This window comes from Ammospiza nelsoni, chromosome 9, assembly GCF_027579445.1.
Source record: "Ammospiza nelsoni isolate bAmmNel1 chromosome 9, bAmmNel1.pri, whole genome shotgun sequence".
In the NCBI taxonomy this organism is placed as follows: Eukaryota; Metazoa; Chordata; class Aves; order Passeriformes; family Passerellidae; genus Ammospiza; species Ammospiza nelsoni.
Genome location: NC_080641.1, coordinates 18,856,074 through 18,868,571, shown reverse-complemented (window position 1 = coordinate 18,868,571; position 12,498 = coordinate 18,856,074). Strand labels below are relative to the sequence as shown.

Sequence of the window (12,498 nt, the reverse complement as noted above, 5' to 3'; positions counted from 1 at the left end):
TCTTTCTTTCTTTCTTCTTTCTTTCTTTCTTTCTTTCTTTCTTTCTTTCTTTCTTTCTTTCTTTCTTTCTTTCTTTCTTTTCTTCTTTCTTTCTTTCTTTCTTTCTTTCTTTCTTTCTTTCTTTCTTTCTTTCTTTCTTCTTTTCTTTCTTTTCTTTCTTTCTTTTCTTTCTTTCTTTCTTTTCTTTCTTTCTTTCTTTCTTTCTTTTTCTTTCTTTCTTCTCTTTCTTTCTTTTCTTCTTTCTTTCTTTCTTTCTTTCTTCTCTTTCTTTCTTTCTTTTCTTTTCTTTCTTTCTTTCTTTCTTTCTATTTTTTTTCTCTAAACCTATGGAAATTACTGAAGGAAAATCTTTCCCCTATCCTTACTAGAGTTGGATCAAAACAGAAGGAACCCATTTCAGCACTAACCACATCTAAATTACTTAATTTCTTGGCTGGATGGCAGAGAAATATCTTTACAGAACTGGTATAATGACCATGACTACCTCTCAAAAAAATTATCTCCTAAGAATAATTCAGATGCTGTAAGAGAAATGTACTCTCACAAAAAGCAGCTTTTCCAAACCTCTGTAGTCTCCCTGCACAATATTCTCTCTAGCTACACACCTCTCTTCCTTTAGTAAATGTGTTATAACCCTTTCAGTCTGTTCTGCTTTACGTACTCAACACCATGAATCTATAACAAGGTTATGGGTGAGTAACAGTTTAAATTACTTTCAAATACAGCTGAAAAGCCTATTATAGATGCAACCTTGAACTTTAATTGTATAAAGGCAGCTACTTCCTTAGCATTCACACTAGTGATAAGAGTTCCTTGCTTGTAAGCCTGCCGGGACTTTCTGGCTGTGTTGGCAGCTATTTATTCTGCCTCTAGACTTTGAGAAAAGAAATGCATATGTTTAAACACTGTAACATCCCAATATCTATTGAAATTTGTAATGATGAAGGTTGTAACATATTTGAGTCGGAGCCTCAGTCTCGTTGATTATATGTTATTCTTCCTGCTATTTTCCTAGGCTACACAAGAGGTTGCTGAAATCCAGCATTTGTTTTCAGATATACATTCATGCTTTTTAAGGAAATTATTGTAAGGAGCTGGAGAACCTTTGAAATTATGTTGCTCAAAGATTTCCCAGCATTGGCACAAACTAAGCAAATAAGGGTAAGCTCAAAGAATCCATTAAAGGTAAACAAAGAATCTCCTTAAGGCTGGCTTATAGTTGGTAATGCAAAAATCTGGGAGTGCTTTTGTGGTCTCATAAGTGCTTCTGTGGTCTCATGGTTTCAAAGCTTTTTGGTACATCTGATTGAAAAAATCACTACCAAAACAAAACAAGCAAGACCCAAACAAACCCCACCCAATTCCCCAGATCAGTGTGTTGGACTGGAACACCCATGGGCTGGAAGCTCTCTTCACAGCAATGGCCATGGGCGTGGACTTGATGGAGGGATTATTTCCAGAGCTGAAACTTTGTATTTCATACCCAAGACTGAGTTCCATGGGTATGGAACTTCAATGGGAAGTTCCATTGAACTTTACAATGAGGGTAGCTGCAGCTAACATATCGATGAGGGTGGAAGTGAGGTTGCTGCTCATGCAGTGCAAACAGCTTACAAACACATCTCAGACACTGGTATCCACCCAGGATCTGCTCAGTCCTGGAGCAGCTGAGTAAAACACCAAGTGAAGTTTTATTTGTTTTGTTTTTACCAACAATGAGCCATGCTATCTCATGTTTGTTAAGCAGAGGAATAAAAATTTTGCCTTGAATATATTTGATCAAATAATTAATGTCTTCTTTAGATTAAAATACACTTATCAAACTAATTAACTTTGATTAAATCAAGGATAATGGGGTATGAGTGTAGCTCCCCGAGAGGTAAAGATGGAGAGCTCTGTAATCCTTCCACTGCCTGCAGTATTCCTTGAGCCTCCAAGACACAAAGCAATGCTCTGAGCCACTGGTCCCTCTGTGGGAGCACATTTGCTCTCCCTTAGTTGAAACTTTTAAAGGCATTTTTAGGCTTTAGAGTTTGATAGTTACTATCCATTTTAGCTAAAATATTCTAATTCAGAGTATTAGAACACAAAGAGTAACACTTGGAAAAAGAAAATTGGATTCAGAGTTGTACTGAACTTTTGTGATCCCTAGGCAGAAATTTGAGATCTCTGTATTTCCTCTTCATTCAGAAAATGAGATGCGAATTTTAAAAATGAGACACATTTTGGAAGATTATTTTCTAATTTTATAATTCAGCTAATGAAATGCAGCTAAGTGAATACAGCACATGTTATTAATTAACAGGAAGATGCATGTCCTCTTTAGGATACTTATCAGCAGCATTGGTGCAGAGGTGTCAGCAGGAGCACTGTGGTGACAGCATTGGGGTAGTATGTAATGTTGCATGGACCAATCCTGAGTAATATTGCCTGATGCCAACTCCTACATCAGCTCAGCCCCTTCCTCTTACCCAAAGCCTTCCCATCTGAAAAACAGATTAATTTCTAGGAAGAATGTAATGAGACAGTCCTCATGGTGTGGGCTTTTGACTGATTAAACAGTCAGATGTCAAGTCCCTTTATGGTGCCACAGAAGAAAGAAAAACTAGTGAAAAAAAGAGAATTGATATACTACATTGAATAATAAACAGTGTAATTTTCCTGCTATATTGTAAGCTGGTAGAAATGTCTAAAAATGCAAAGAAACATTTTACTTCCTTAAACGTTTTTTTCTTTTGAATAATGAACAATTATGCATCTTAGAGGGGGTTAATTTTGTGAGCAGAATATTAATAATTTATGAATGTGTTAAAGGTATTGATCATACAAGAGTAGAAGCATTATGCTTGAGCTCCTTCTGTAATCCATTAAAAAGGAAGTAAATTGCTTCAGTTTCATACTAAAATATGAGGCTAGCAGACTGTAGTTTAAAACATCTGTAAAGTTGTTTTCCTGTTTAAACTGCAGTCATCCATCGTTGGTGTGGTGGTAGCACACAGGGATTTGCTGGGACTCAGCCCCAGACAATCAGCCCAGAGGCTCTTTCTCCTTCCCCCAGGGCCCTGCCCATGCCCACTCCTTGCTCTGGGCACCTTCAGGGGCTGATCTGCAGCCACAGCAGCAGGGCTCCATTTCACCTGCGGGTGGCCTGTTTCTGGGCTTGGGACGCAACCCTTGGGGTCAGCAGAAGTTATGTGAATTCTCCTGAAGAAATGGTGGGGAGATATCAACTGTGGAACCAGATCTATAGCTTGTCTGTTTTGGTTTTTACCAGCCCTGACCATTTTTTCGTGGTTGAACACAAATACCATAAATATTGTATTTATGCAAGGTGAGTACTTACAGCAAAATCCATAAGGCTTCTATGGATCCAGGAATCTTCCCTGAATTTAACTGCATCAGAGACTTAGGTGGCTTTGAATTGTTACCCCATTTTATCATGGTTGCATGAATAAAGCTTTAATCCTCAGGCTCAGGATTGTAGGGTGTTTCTGCCAGGAAGGAACATGGGCATGGAAACCAATGAGCGCAATCCCTCTCCTTCTATTCCTGTTCTAAGGTAGAAGAAAGAATGATATAAACCAGAGGAAATAAATAATTGGTGAATAATTTTATTAATCAAATTCCTTCTAGACCACCAATCTCATTATTTGTTTATCAGCCAGGCTTCTACTAAATCTATTCACAATTTAAAAAAAAATTACCAAGTGAACAGTATTGACCCAATCCTTAATTAGGGCAGCTTAGATGTCTTGTATAATTAACTGGACTTTGTTCATAATTATTTCCTGATAGTTGGAATTGTTTTCCACAAGTAACAGAGCAATAGTAATAGTAACACCAAGAAATCTTTGATTTTTCAGAGTAGAATAATGACTTGGCTTATTGTGCTTAAGTTGCATAAGACTTTTTTGTTCCCACTGATAGCTAAAAGTAATCACATCAATTTGTCTGGGCCACACAGGGAGGTTTTGCAAAATCAGTTCTTTCAATGTAGAAATAAGTATGCATCCAAATATTTGAAATGTGTCTTTTCTAATGTATGTTTTGTGATGGCCAGCCTGAGGTGACTCCTCAGACACATGTGAATCTTGGTCTTAAAAAAAGAGAGACACAGATTAAAGCTGGTGCCCACTATGACCATGCTGGGTCCTGCTCAGTTGAAATTAATGAAATTAATAACTGAAATCAGCTACCACTGATACTACAGAGATTAAAAAGCTGCAACTCAATGAAGGTCTTCCTGGGCCTCCTGACCAGCAGGGCCCCGGAGTGCCTCTGTGTCTGGGTGCAGGGATGAGGCTGTCCAGGAGCTGTGCCCACCCTGGTGCCACACGCTGCCACCAGCACCGTGCACCCAGCCACTGGCACGGTGCCCTGCGTGCAGGGACCGCACAGAGCACCTGTGGGCTGGTGCCTCTAGAATTCAACAACACCTCACCAGTGGAAGGGATTCTTTGTGGAAACAAGGTAAACAGATTTTATTCACAGTTTGTCACTACTCCTTTAGCGCTGCCTTTTGAAGCTGGCTTGGGGCACAGTGTCAGGAAGCTGGAGGAATGCTGCAGGAGTGCCAAACATAGTCACTCTCAGGTGGGAATACACACTGAGGGGAAGCTTCAGCAGGCTCCAATCTATGGGCCTCTTGGAAAGAGGTGTTTGCTAGACCACTGCCTCTGATTTCAAGAGAATGAGTATCTGCTCTAATATGAGAAAATAGTAGTCATGTTACAACTCGGGGTTGTTTGGAATTCATTATGAAGCTGCGTGAAAGAGCATGAGGGTCAAAGAGGTTCACTGCTAATTAATACCTTTACTCCTAACAAAGTAGCTCCTTGCTCCTGGGGTTAGGCAGAGTGTGAGAAGAAAAAGAAGCAGGCAGTTGTCTGCAGGCTCTTTCAGGCCTGAAACAGCAGATGAGTACATGTAAAGTTTAGGGAGACAAGCACTAGCACAAGGTGTAACTCATTGCCACCAGACTTGCAACAGCCCTAAGGCAGCAGGGCTGAATGTGTATGATCAGAATAAGACTTCTTTTCTAAAACTCCAAACTTCAGAAGACCAACAAGGGTTTTCTTTGTATAATTTTCTGTGAGATTTGCTTAACCTGAGTAGTCTTCCCGCAAGAGGTCTTGGATGGTGCTATGTTGTGTTCATGCTAGAAAACACAGAATGAGTTATGACAATTATTCATCTGCCTCTGTCATCTCTTCCTGGCAAAGATGCCTCTGATCTGCTCATCTATAAAGAGCCAGGTGAATTTGGGTCATTGCTTGCAGATCACCCTCTTGCCACCAGTGTAGCCAAAGTCCATAAGCAGTTGGACACTTTCAGGATGTTGGAAGGATGTGAGCAGTGTGACTCCTGGAGCGTGGAAAGCATGGTGTGCTGTGTTGCTCTGACAGCCATTCCTGTTTGCATCCTGCTTATGAATCCACTGACCCATTGCCTATGCATTTTATGTTACTAACTAATGTCTAATTATTTTTTTCACTGTTGAATTCCTTGCAGCTCTCTTTAAAGTTTAGTAGGTAAGAAGATTAAAACATAAATGCCATTAAATATGCTTTAAATATCAGACCTATTGAAATACTTCCAGGTTCTGTATCCTCTTAAAAAATAATCCCTATTCAAAACAGAGGAAATGTCATCTGCATTAGTGTCTTCTGAGTTTAAGATTGGATTATACGGGGAATTATGTAAAATAGCTTTGGAAATCTGATAATTAAAAAAAACTTTGGACTATGTTATTTATGACATTTTAAACCTCTGTAACATTTGGGGATGTTTTCTGTGCTGTACATGTACTGTTAACTTCACATGTAAGAATTTCTTGCACAACTTCGTGTCAATTAATGGTCATAGAGTCTGAATTCAGATTCAGTCAAGCTGGATGTGCTGGGATTTGGAGTCAATTACTGGATCTACATGAAGTTAAAGCTGGGGTTTGGGCAGATCAGGATGTTGTTCTCAGACCACTTTGTGGGTTGTCCTCTGTCTCCATAGGGAAGTCAGGAAGAAAAGAACCAGAGGCTAATGTTAGCTGAATTACTTAAGAATGTCCTCCCATATCATCCTGTATTGGAGCCCCACAACATCCCCAAAAGTCCTCAAAATTTCAGTGCCCATTTATTAATGAGCACAGTTACTCCAGTGAGTCCCTCTGAAAAGGGCAAATGAAGTCCCATTACAGCCATTCCAGTTTGCACATTTAAGTGTTGTAGTACAAAAGGCAAATGGTCAGGACAGGGCTGCTTGGCTGCTCCAAGCCCTGCAGGTTGTGTCCAACACAGAATGCCAGAGCATCTGTAGGATGTTTCCATGGGTCTGCTACCAGAGCTGGGAGAGGGAGGGGTCCTTTCATCAGTGTGAAGTGCCAGGGAACAGAGCTCATTTCTGGGAAGGGCAGACAGGATTTCTCTCCAAGGCTGGTAGATTCTCTGCTTTGTGGAGCAGAAAGAAAAACCCTTACACCAACTTGGTTTCTTGCATCAATGAATACAGAGCACAGGCTTTGGCAAAACGTCACAAGATCTGGAGGAGAGTACTGAGATGCGCCCTGGAGCCTGGGTGTGGCCTTGCCATCTCTCTCTTCCCAGGATACACCCATCCAGGGCCACACAAACCGTGATGGCTCTCTCTGTCTCTGTGGTCACCTCCCCAGGTGCTGGCTGTGGCTCCCTGTGCCTTGCCCCTCACAGCAGCTGAGCTGGGAGACATGTCCACTTATGCAGAAGTGCTCCTGATAAATATTGACCAGAAAACTTAGCATAAATATGCAATGAATTTATGAGCCAGTGGGAAATGTTAAACCAAACATATTTAGGACAGAGGCTTTCAAAACAGGCCAGGAAAATTCTTTTTCCAGCAAGAGGTGATATGAGCCTATTCTTTCTTCAGCTGGCTAAGCAACAGCGGGAGTGTTTCCTACTAAACAGCCTCATTAGCATAAGAATAACTACAGGGTAAATTTTCAAGCTCATTCCAAGTGAATTCAAAGGGAGGGGGGGAAATATTCTTTTAATATGCACAACTCATGCAAACAATGATATGAAACTAATTCATTTCATCATATTATCACCATATCATATTAACTTAAAAGAAATAATAATGCAACATGGAAATGTTTGCATATTAGAGAGAACTCTCATTGTACCCTATTAGCACCATATCGTATTAGTATTAGTATTGCATTAGGCTATTATGCTACAGTGCTAAAATGATGAAATCCCACTGTGAAAACTGATATTGAATTCTTGTAATGTTTCGGAACCATTTTTAGCACTGAATATAAATAATTCATGGGAGCATATCTAATGAATTGATGAAAACCCCCCATCCCTTGACATTGTGAGAGTATTTATGAATGTAAAGTCATGAACAGGATTTTTTTTTTAATGGAGATGCGCTGGGACTGAAATATCTGGCTTATCACTTGACCCAGTGTGCTTATGTCACACAGAGCGTTGGGTTGAGTTGCCACATTTCTCAGGTAACACGGCAAAGGTGGCATCTAAGAAGTGGCCTGTTCCAGGATCAGGGGTGCACAGCTCACCTTTCCAGATGGGCTGCCTCCAGGACATGCTGAGACCCGCGAGCAGCCAGACCCTGTCCAGCACAGGGTCACTGCACTAATACCACTCTGGTCCATCTGCATTGACTTCTTGAGTTGTTAAGATCTGAGACTAATGGCTAAATGCTAATGAGAAAATATGTATTTGCCTCACAGGCTTTTATGGAATTATCCTTTCACTTACCCAGCATTTGGTGCTGTTGTGTGATTGCAAGGGTAATTATTACCACAAGCAGTGCTGAACTTTGTTTTATGCAGACATATTGCTGGCAGACTGGTTCCCATGACTCTTTAGGAAGGTAGAGGGCTGTATGATGAACTAGTGAGCATTAACTCAGCCTTTAAGAGCCCCACGAGGAACAGCTGAAGCAGACAGCAGTGTCTGTCCCTGTTCCTGGGAGGAAAGAGCGGCTGTGCTGGCACAGGAAGCAGGTGAACTGTGTTCTGGGTTAGTCACTGATTTATGATCTAAATTACCATCACCTTGTTCCTTTTGCGCTGCTCTCCAGCATCTCTTGGCCTATGCAGCAGATCTCTCCTCTCTCTCCTCTGGCTCCTGCATTTGTGTCTGATTCCATGCAGCACTGATGACCCTCAATCTAAACCATGGTGCTGCATGACCTGTAGGAGAAATGGTAACAGGGGACCCCTTCACAAATCCTTCAGTTTCTTTCTCACTGAGGTGTAAATTCAGAGCAGGAGATGCAGAGAAAACAAAGCTGGGTTACTGTTTCCACTGCTTTCCAAAAGTACATGAGGACACTGGCATGCTGTGTACCCTGCCTGCCAGGCTCAGAGAGAAGAGCCCATGTGTGCCATGTCATGAAAGTTTATTGTGCTCTTCAGGCTTGTCCTTTCTTCAGCAGTCTGGGATGCATCTGCTGTGCTTGCAGTGGGAAACATCAATCAGGTGGGAGGAATGACTCTGGTTTCAGTGCATGAGGCAGCAATGTGGGGGAAGTTTCTCTAAAGGTCATCAGGAGTCACACACTCTCAATACTTTCACCTAGTCTGGAGGTTTCAAGGAAAAATTACAGCAGCAAGCTGGGGGATGTTTTTGGTTTTGCAGGATACAAGGTCAGAGCATTGTGACCTTGTTCAGAGCAGAGAAGGAGCTGATGGGAGTGAGATCCCAGGAACAGCATTATGCAGAGTAAGAGCAGGTGAAGAAATATGAACTGTATCCTGTAACCCTTGACAGATGTGTTATGCACATGGTGTTTGCTTCTCAACTGGCTTGAGCAATGAATCCATTCAAGAGAAGTTTGATGGTAGGGTAGTGGGGGAGTGTTTATTTTCTCTCTGTTCATTTTTTCCTCACACACAGGTTTGGTTTTCTGTTCTTTCCTCTAGAAAATACTGCTATAATCACTGCAGAGATGGAGAGTCCTGCTTAGCTCCCATTTTTGTATTCAAAACTGGAAAAATTACAAGTGCTTGAAGTTTATCCTGGCCGGTAAGCTCCTAGTTTTCACTGGTGATATTAAATTACACATATGTTGCTAGTGAAAATAATTTCAGTTCTTCCTGTAGTCAGTATATAAAGTGTATAAATAACATGTTTGAGAGCTGCTTTTTTTCTTTTTCTGTGCTGTGTTTTTCTGCTAAGTTGAATACCAGACCTAACATTTATTTATAAGGTAGCTAGAAGAGAATTTTCCTCTGAGAGTAGCAGAGACACTTCAGTATTCACCTAATTCATACTAAAAGCAATGGATTTTTTTGTGGATGAACCACAGTAGCAACACATCTCATCTCTATATCAGCAAATAAAAACATGCACTTATTTCACCAGGATAGATAGATAGATAGATAGATAGATAGATAGATAGATAGATAGATAGATAGATAGATAGGAAATTGACCCTAAGGTAACTAAACAGTCAGTAATTTTTTGCTGTGCTTCCAAAGCAGTATTTTAAATAGATTCCAGCAGCTTGTTGTGGCTTACTGAATTTGTTTGTACGAGTCAGTATGGCCTAATTTTTCATGAAGAAGCTCTTCTCCAGTTATACCTGTGGATAATTTAAGGTGAATGTGACAATTCATGATTTTTTCCATAACTATAAATATCGGGCATTTACAAACTGCACCTTAACCTCCAAACGTTTACTCCTACAATTATCATTGAATGTTGTGGTAAGCTGGAAACAACTGTTGCTAGTGAAGATCACCATATTTTGTTGGAAAAGTGAGTGAGATTGTGGCTGAGATGCTCCCTGTGCCCAGGAAGGAAAACTCTGTGCTCCTGCAGACACAGGAGGTGGGTCCTGGTCTTGGGGCACAAGCAATCCCCAGGGATGGAGCCCACGGGGCTTTGCAGTCACTGCCTGCACCGGGGCTTGCTCTGAGTGCTATGGAGGGAACATCCCTGGCTGATTCCCCACCGGTCCTTGCTGCTGGCACCTGCCAGGCTGCAGAAGGGGGAGCTCCCACTCTGGGGAGATGCAATTTCCTCTGCCCATGAAGTAAACTGCATCCTGTGAGCTGTTTGCCAGGCAACAGGTATGGCGTGTCCCACCTTTAGGAAATGCCTTTTCCATTGTTAACTAAAAATTGCCATGTGCTTCATTAAAATTCTGGCTGTTGCAGTGAAATATCTAATAGAAAATATTATTGCAGATTGGACTGTTTCAGTGCTGGCATTATTTTTGACTTTCATGAACAGTTCTTTCTGCAGCATATTGGATCTCCCACAGAGATGGGTATTCAAACTGTTTGAAGCCTACTGTTTTCTGGGCACAAGTGTTCAGGTCTACTTGCCACTCTAGAACCCTGTTTTAATCATGAGTTTGAAGCTTAGATTTTGTTTCTGCTGCCTGTGAATGAATAAGATTGGTGAGATTCTGCTTTTACACTTGCTTCCATTTGGCTGCTGTGGGGATAGGAATGGTTGCTGTATAAGTTAGCAGCTTCCAAATGCATTTTGCTATTTCAGTATTCCACAGCTCTGGAATAGCTTCCTATCATCCCCCATAACTGAGGACTGCAAGCTTCTCCTTTGCTGCTGCAAGCTTTGGTCCCACTGCAGGCGAGGGAGACACATCTGCATGGCACATTGCAGTAAGGCATCAGGAATAAGCCAGTGGGGCTGTGAAAGAGCCATCAGATACACAGACTTCCCTTCCTTTTGGGTAGCCTGAATCTCTGTACATTTCCTTGGGATGCAGACACACTCCAGTGATAACTGAGTTGTATTGCTCTAGGAAAAACTCTTCTTGTGTGTGCTGTACTCCTTCATCTTGCCAGGGATCGCTGAGAGGCCAGGGCAAGGGCCAATGTCCCAGACTGTTCCCCTGAATATCTGTCCAACCTTTTTTCTTCTGTGCCTCTGATACATCTCCACCATGCATCTCCTATAGTCTTTGTTTCCCTGTTCATTCATGCTTCTGATGCCAAAAATCTAAAACCAGACCCCCAGTAGTATTGACCTCCTTGTGCCTGTGTCTGTTTCTAAATAGCAGGGGGGAGAATTTCTATCAGAATCAGAAAGTACATGGGTTGAAGATGTCCGTAGCTGTGTGTGAGCTGGATTGAAAACAGCTCAGCTCCTTAAAAACTCTGTTGGGTTTATCATGGTGAATACAGCAAACTTGTTTTGTTTTCCAGAGCATCTCTCAAATAAGTGTGTGCTCAGCCACCAAGGCAGGCCTCAACCTGAGCTTTTAGGCTGGGACTGTGAGCTGAGGTCCCCAGGAGCTGGAGAAGCCTGGATCCAGTGTGATATTAGTGTCTCTGTGCAAGGTGCAGCAGGAGGGAGGTGGTGTTGTGGTGAGGTGGGAGACAGCCTCTCTTCCCAGCACCTGGCAGGATGGTGAGAGTGAGCCCTGCCACCCCAGGCAGCCAAATGTGACAGTACTGTCACTGCTCCAAGAGGTCTGCAGAAGCTGCCTTTGGTCTTTGGAAAACAAATGCCACAATCTTAGGAGGCTTCAGGAATCTGAGCAGTTCTTCAGAGTATTTGGTTTAGGTAAGTAGAAGTCATCAGCATAATCTGTTTTTTGTGGTAACTATTATGAGTTCTCATCTGATGAAATGCCAAATGAGCTATGCCATGTCACTGCTGCAAAGATTTCTTTACATGAAGGAAGTTCTGGGTGCTCATTTATTGCACACAAAAATTTCTCAGATCAGTGACTCTCTCCAGCAGCTCTGTTATTTGAAAGGAGCACTGAGATTGATGCAGTGATAGAGAGAACCATAAACTTGTGAACATTCATGGATGTGACAGTGAGGGGACAAAATCATGGATATGAAATGGATCTTAGGCAGATGCTGAGCTGGTTCTGAAAACAGTCAATGAGCTGGAAGGTTAGACTCATAGGGGGATGGGAAGATTGTGCTGGTGCCCAGTTCAGGAAGGGATTAAAGCCAGCAGGGAGCTGCATGCACAGATCTGTGTGTAGGTGGAATTGGTGATACTGCTGGGCCCACATTCAGTCATGCCTGGACAGAATTTCTTGGCTCTATGGAAGGGCACCCATACATGTAAAGAAAGCAATGGCTTGGGAAAGCAGACCCAAAATTGTTCACTGGAAGCTAAGCCTGAGTCATGGCCTGGCCCTGCTTTAGATGAACTCCTGCACTGACCTGGGATCGGGTCTAACCCCAGCTCCCGAGGCAGGATTCCCCTGCCAGTGCAGGGGGACAGCCCATCATGCCCTGGCAGGATCCTGGCAGGCAGAAGATGCTCTACACCTTCTGCAGCACAAGGCTCTGCCAAGTACAGCAAAGGCAGTGGGAGCATGCCTGTGGATTTCATGTGGATTCCATGCCACTTTAACAGGCTTCTGCACAGAGAAAACACCTTGCACTTGGCAAAATAATAGCTGTATTGCTCAAAGTCCAATTACAATCAAATCTTGCTAATTTGTGCCCATAATTGGAGATTCAGTGAAAATAACAAAACTTTTGCAAGTTATGGA

The 12,498-nt window shown here is 42.1% G+C and overlaps 1 protein-coding gene across 1 annotated transcript in view; it reads left to right on the top strand.

Annotated features, from left to right (window-relative positions):
- The window catches only part of PTBP2 (polypyrimidine tract binding protein 2), a 202,983-nt gene that overhangs the window by 82,507 nt on the left and 107,978 nt on the right, over positions 1–12,498 (top strand). Inside the window, exon 8 of the mRNA XM_059478048.1 lies at positions 8,927–9,029. The gene's annotated coding sequence lies outside the window, so the exon portion shown is untranslated. The remainder of the gene's footprint in view (positions 1–8,926; positions 9,030–12,498) is intronic.